General features: G+C 38.8%; 1 non-coding gene across 1 annotated transcript; it reads right to left on the bottom strand.

The window, feature by feature from the left end:
* Positions 1 to 1,231: 1,231 nt before the first annotated feature.
* Positions 1,232 to 1,325, bottom strand: trnai-uau. The gene is made up of 2 exons: positions 1,288 to 1,325; positions 1,232 to 1,267 (listed from the first exon to the last, which is right to left on the bottom strand). It is a non-coding gene; the product is annotated as a tRNA-Ile (tRNA).
* Between the last annotated feature and the right edge of the window lie 6,047 nt (positions 1,326 to 7,372).

Here is a 7,372-nt window from a genome sequence, read left to right as displayed (position 1 = left end):
GTCCAGCTCTGAAATTTCCATTTGCACAGTCTGATATTAATTTTTTTATGTAAATAATCTGAATTTAATGAACAACCCTGTGGCATTAGAACAGTGCTTTCCCTATCCTATCAGTGAATGATGACAAATCCAAACCAAAATAAAAGCACAAATTTTATGATTAAAAGGAACCATAAACTATACCACCATCGACATAGTGGACTAACAGCACATCGCCCGATGAGTATCAAGATTTTAGCAATTCCTCAAGGTCAAAATACTTCTGCATTTGTAATTGACTTAAGTAGTAGTACTATAGCATAACATGGAAGCAGTCAAGCAAAGCACAAGAACCTCAAAACTTTACCTAAATATACTTAATATACCACTGATGCTAACCATCACTGACAGTAAACCTATAATGTAAGACTATAAAAAACTACAGAGGGACTAAACAACAACAGGCTCAATATGTGTAGGTAGATTGTATCAAGCAAGCTTCAGGCGCCAACACACATGAAATCTCATCAAGGAGAAAACTCATAATTCATCAAGTCATGGATGGGGATCAAACGGTTTACGAGACCAACGCCTTACCACTTGGCCACCACGACTACCTTTAAGCAGCTGTATGACATCCTCCACCACAGCTTAACACACAGAGGACACTGTAGTTAGTGCTTGTCACAAAGCAAGAAGGAGTGTAGAGTTTACACAGGCTCTCTGTTCACCCATCATTTTACACAAAAAGACAATATAGCACTGAGTATTCCTTGACCTCTGTGAAGAGCTGCAATTCACATTCTGACAAAATCAAGTAAATTATGCTTTTTCTTCAAGCACATAGAGATTGTTTTTTTCACCCTGTAACATCAGTACAGACCACACTTGTACATTAATCTGCTCTTTTGTGAAAACCTGTTACTGGGGCCCCATCCACACTACTGCGTTTTCTTTTTAAAACGCGGACCTTTTGCTACGTTTGTACTTACCATCCAGACTAAAACGACGAAGTTTGAGTTTAAAACTCCGGAGAGCGTTTTAGTGTGGACATGCAAAAACTGAGGACTTTAGAAACAATGACGCAGACGCTCACGTTGAAACCCCGTTTTTAAACAAAAACAAAGTAATGCGGATGGGGCCGAAGGCACATTTGTGTTTTTTTTTACTTGGCAGCGTTTTAGCATCCTAACAATAAACTGTCATTTTTTCTTGATCACAGATCTGTAATGTTGAGAAAGCTAAACTTCTCTGCTCCAGGTGAGGCTCGAACTCACAACCTCGGCATCACTCTGCAGGATACTGTCTTATAAGTACCGCGCGCTGACCGATTGCGCCACTGGAGCCTGATGGCACAGCTCTGAAATTTCCATTTGCACAGTCTGATATTAAAATTTTAAGTGAATAATCAGAATTTAATGAACAACCCTGTGGCATTAGAACAGTGCTTTCCCTATCCTATCAGTGAATGATGACAAATTCAAAGCAAAATAAAAGCACAAATTTTATGAATTAAATGAACCACAAACTATACCACCATCGACAGAGTGGACTAACAGCACATCGTCCAATGGTGGAAGAAGTATTAATATTTTCTTAGCAATATCTCATAGTAATAATACTTCATTTATAATTTACTCCTCAAAGTATAAATATGGAAGTAGTCAAGTAAAGCACTCAAAACTGTACTTAAAGCACAGTTACAGCACTAATAAACACACATAATATACTATGGATGCTAAGAAACACTGACAGTACAAGAAAAGAGAAAGAGGAATTAAAAACCTTCTGTAATTTAGCAACAAAATAAATTTCCCCCATAAACCTACCCAGGTCACACCTCCAGGCATGGATGTGGGTCAAACCCATGATCTTTCCTTTACAAGACCAACACCTTACCACTTGGTCACTCTGGGTAAAAAGTGACTATAAGGTTGGGAGACTCATAACTGCATGAACCTGGTGAGATTAATGACATTATGGCAGATTTAGGCTAATAAAATGATTCACTTGCCTGTTTTTTCTGTTACCTCTGACAGACAGTATTCTTACTACTACGTGAAGACTCCGGGTCGGATTTTTCAAGAAATTCATTGGCTGTGACATGCACGCGCGCTGCCGAGCCTTTCGCCTATTGATTCTGTATGGCAGCCCCAATAGTGACATTTGTTGGCACTAATGGCTTGCCATAGACACTGAAAACTCAATATCATGGAATAATGTATAAATAGCACGCCTCTTTAAGGACTTTTTGGCGTGCCGTGTCAATGCATTTTAACCCTTTCATGCATGAATTATGCATACCTACGTATGTGTTTTTAGTGCTCTTTAGGCATGCAAAATAAAATTAGAATTTCATTTTTTTTTAAACACACATTTTTCAAGAGTTTCTTACACTAAGGTGGACAGCATGCGTAAGTATTAATTGAAGAAATATTTATTTAACAAACCAATGAATAAAATGATATAGTATGTGAAAACTATATTTTTAATGCTGTTAAACCAATGTGGTCACATATTTTAACATATTCTAATGCAGTTTAATGCAATACGCAAACGCTGGACCTCACTTCTAACTCCTCAGCCTCTCTTTCTCAGCACCCTCAGCTCCACTATCACTGCTGCTAGCATTTGGGGATTCTCCTATTTCTGGCAGCTATTCATCATCACTGCCACTAGTATTATACTTACTTGATTCTGATGGTCTTTCTCTACACAAAAGGCCTATTTCTCTCAAATATTGTTCACAAATCTGTCACAATCTGTGTTAGTGAGCACTTCTCCTTTGCCGAGATAATCCATCCACCTCATAGGTATGGCATATCAAGATGCTGATTAGACAGCATGGGTATTGCACAGGTGTGCCACAATAAAAGGCCACTCGAAAATAAGGTTAGCAGCCCGCTAACTACTTAAACTTTAACGAAGCTAATGTAAAGAAGCGAATGTAACATAGCTAACGCTATGTAGCTAATGCTATGTAGCTAATGCTATGTAGCTAACGTAACTTAAAAAAACCCCAAATATGAATGTTTTGTCATTTTAGTTTCACACGGGAACCGAATGCCAGTCTCCAACCAACTTAAATGACATGCAAAAACCAAAAAATGCGTTGGAATTCTGCGCCAAATGGCTTAAGAAATTGGTGCGTTATTCATACGCCTTTTGATGATACCAGGCTAGAAAACTACATACAGCTCCTTTAAGATGAAAATAGAAACACTGATATTAATTTAGAGATGAGTTAACATATCATAAAAATATTTTTACTGTTAAAAAGACTTTTAACAGTAAAACTTTTAGTATTTAACAAACTAAAAACGAAGACGCCATTGGGCTGAGGCTAGTGACTGGAGGAGACGACTGCACTAACCCTCAAGTGTTTCACACCTTTGACCTCTGTCAGACTACGCCCAGGTGTGCTGCAGGTTTACAATAAGTTATACCTCAGCTACCTCTAGGTGACTTCTGCAGAACACAGCAGCTGGGTTTAGCTAGCATTTTCAAATGTACTAAGTCACACACTGGCTCCAGTGGCGCAATTGGTCAGCACGCGGTACTTATAAGCCAGTAACCTGCAGAATGATGCCGAGGTTGTGAGATTGAGCCTTACCTTGAACACAGGAGATTTACTACCTCCAAAAAATAATTCCCTGAAAAACACACTGATCACAAAACCAACAATCAAGACACTGACACCGAGTCAAGTAAATAAACTACTTTGTTTGAACGGCTGAGCTACTCAAACAAAAACTACAGCCCTTGGCCTTCATGCAGCAGACGCTCACCTTAAAACTATAGACATTTTAATTTGTTACTTTTGCTTGTCTCCTGCGACCCTGCAAGGTGAGCGGTTATAGATAATGGATGGATGGATTTTGCTTGTCTTGTCTCAAATAAGTAAACAAGCGTATTTTTTTTGTTTAGTGAATGAATTACTCAGCCATGGTTTAGGAGAAAAAAGTTGAGATGGAATATAATAGTAAAATAATAATAATTTTTTATTGCTTTAAATTGCGCAAGATGGATGTCAACAACACTGAGGGGCTCTGGTGGTGCAGTTGGTCAGCATTTTGCCTGCTCACTCAAACAATCTTTTGTGAGACCTCTGTGGAAACAAAACCACAAAAATCACAATGTATGTCTTACACTACTAAATTTAGGTGTGATGAGGTTTAAAAAGCATTTCACCTAGTTGTCACAGGACATTGTGGATATATATTTCTGTTTATATAGACTGACAATGGGGTTATAAATGAATATAGCAGAGGGACACAATAAAGTGCATGGTTCACCCACACAGGGGTTTTTACTTATTACTTAAAATGCAGTAAAGTGACTCTGTTATTCTGTATTTTTATATTTTGTCAATTTATATATTTATGTACACAATATCCTGTTCCATTGCAATACGTCTGCACAATATACACCCAGAGTAATGCACATGTAAATATCTGCCACATTGTTCTTTCTCCGCAAATAGTATTATTTTTCTCCATTCTTTTATTATTCTTATATAACTTGCATCTGTTTATTCCATATTTATATATTTCTACATTTATTTACATCAACTGTATGTTTGTCTACATGCAGCACCTCATGAACAAAGCAAATTCCTCGTACTTGTAAAATACTACTTGGCAATAATGCTCTTTCTGATTCTGATTCTGAGATTACACATGCAAATTGTGTATTACCTAAGCTTCATGTGTACACCTCACACACCCAAAAATTATATGGTTTTTGAAGACTTTTTAAAGTGTGCCCGCAGGTCCTTAAAGTAAAGGTTCTCATCAAAAATGCTGCTGTTTCTTCCGTAACACTTAACCAGGGTTCCTGGGAATTCAGTGCAAACAAAGAAATGAGAAGAAGAAGAGTTTTGTGACTGCCCACAAGATGGCGACCCAAGCTTGATAATTTACAGTTTGAACCTGGTACAAGGGCACATCATGACTGCTGCTGAGGGTATAAAGCTTGAATTACTGTGACATTGCTATGTTGTTCTTTGGGATTTGAATGTCATTTGAGCTGAAGGTTTATTAGCGTGCAGACCTCTTATTGTTGCTCCCTGTGCATTGTGCCACTGGATTTGATCCTTCCCTCCCTTTCTCTTTGAGTGCATACACACACGCATGTACACACGCACACGCACACTTTTGGTCTAGCATTCATTAAGTCTGTCTGTAATTGAGTCTAAATAAGAGTGTACTTCTGTTAGAGAGGAGCTCTGAGAGCACAAACACAGACAACGTTGATCTGCATGCAAAATACATGACTAGATTTATGTCTAACTGCACCTAATGCTTCATTTTAATTTCATAAAAACCATCTCTTCTACACAGGGAGGTCAAAGGTCACACTCAAAATTGTTTGAACACAGTTTGCATCTTGTGTAAAAACAAGCAGTGACATATTGCAAGATACTGTTGCAACCTTGAGTGAGTCAATTTCTTTGCAGCAAACAACACACACACACACACACACACACACACACACACAGAAATGGAGAGATAGAGAGTGATGGAGACCTTTGCTATGGCTAGCCAGTGTTATTGATTGTCAAACCATTTGACATTTTGGTCATCAGGTTATTTGAGGGCAGAGGGAATTTTTGCAGTGACCTTTTTTATGAAGTGTTGTCATTCATGCATGCTGCAGAGGGTACAGCCCATAGGCTGCTGTTGACGATTTATTAACTGAGGTAACAAATCAAAAAGAGTAACAATGGAGATTACTAATGGAAACTTAAGTGGGCAAAATTCCTGTGCAAAGTTCTTAGTAACTTTTACAGAGGAGCAAAAAAATAAATAAATGAAGCATCCTGACTGGAAACATCACCAACTGGTTTATTAGTTTTATTTCTATCCACCCATCTAGTGTATATAATTGTTGTATATGATTGCTTTTGTGAGTAGCTTAAAGAGAGCTACACCTTTATCTCGTTATACAACCCTGTGTTTTAAAATGATAAAAAGATCTACCTTGTACATTTCATAGATTGACATAATGTTTGCTTTCTTGTTGAGAGTTTGATGAGAGGATCAATGCCACTCTCTTGTCTCTAGAGTATGAAGCTGCAGGCTGTTAGCTTGCTTAGTACAACTACTTTTTGTTTTACATTTCTCTTTTTTGTACGAATTACTGCAAACGTGAAATAATGAGTTAGCTGTAGCAATGCTGGTAGGTGGATTTTGCCCTTTGACAGAGCCAGGCAAGCTGTTTCCCCTTTTTCCTGTATTTATGCTAAGCTAAGCTAACCAGCTGCTGGTTGTAGCTTAATTTATGGCATACAGACATGAGAGTGTTATTACTGTAATCTCCTCATCTAACCAAGCTCCACAAGAAAGCGACCAAGCATATTTCCGAAAATGCTTAAATCTTACTTTACACATGGATGTTATTGACTGGATAAAAAGATTTGACTTGAAACTGTTCATTCTCCGTTGACATTGTGAGATGATGACATGACATTTTTGATCTTATGTTGGAAAATATCCAGTCTACATTGCACTGATTTCACAAGTCACTGAGACTATTGAGAAGCCTTCGTTCTTTGATTTTCAGTACAAGAAGTTTGAGGTACTATAGGTGGCGCTCTCCTCTTCAACTGATAAGTTGCTCATGTAACAGAACTGTTTTTCCCATCTATTTCAAGGTTCACCAGAAATGTTATACCTCAGAATACTGACAGATTAATGACCCTGCTGACATATAGATCCTGAAAAATCATCTCAGGATCCTGTCATCTCTTGGGTACTTGGCTTAATAGAGGCAGCACCCAAAGCCATTAGACCCCCCTCCTCTCACTCGCAGTCACCCCCCATCCCCTGCAGAATCCTCATAGGAAATTACCCCCCCACACACACACACACACAAACACACACACACAAAATCTCCCTTCTTCAATCCAACTGCATCCTGTCCTCCTCCTGTCCATTTCATGCCTTTCAATTGGCATCACTCATTCATCACATGGTTTTCCAATCCCCACCCCCACACCTCTGGTGCACCCCCGACTCTCCATCACGGCTCCTATACAGATGGTAATGTGACATGAAGGGGATGGTATCGACGGGCCATAGATCAGCATCAAACGAGACACACTTATGTACCTCATAGATACTCCTCAGACCTCCCCCTCTTCCTTCTACACCTCCTTGCCTCATCTCATCCTTATGGATGCTTGTTTTTTGAGAGAAAATTCGTTTTCATAAAACAATAGCAGGTATTTACTGTCAACAGACTAAAGCAGAGACTGGTTCTGCAAAATAGATAGATAGATAGATAGATAGATAGAACTGCTGTTGTGTCTGCATGGAAAGGCGACCCTGAAATGGGACCCTGACAGCTGGCCAACAGGTGGCCATTGAGAAACCCTCTCTCTTCTTTGTGC

The sequence above is a fragment of the Micropterus dolomieu genome, linkage group LG14 (genome assembly GCF_021292245.1).
Source record: "Micropterus dolomieu isolate WLL.071019.BEF.003 ecotype Adirondacks linkage group LG14, ASM2129224v1, whole genome shotgun sequence".
NCBI classification, from domain to species: domain Eukaryota; kingdom Metazoa; phylum Chordata; class Actinopteri; order Centrarchiformes; family Centrarchidae; genus Micropterus; species Micropterus dolomieu.
Note: the sequence above shows the minus strand (reverse complement) of the source record. Positions and strands in the feature narration are given on the sequence as shown.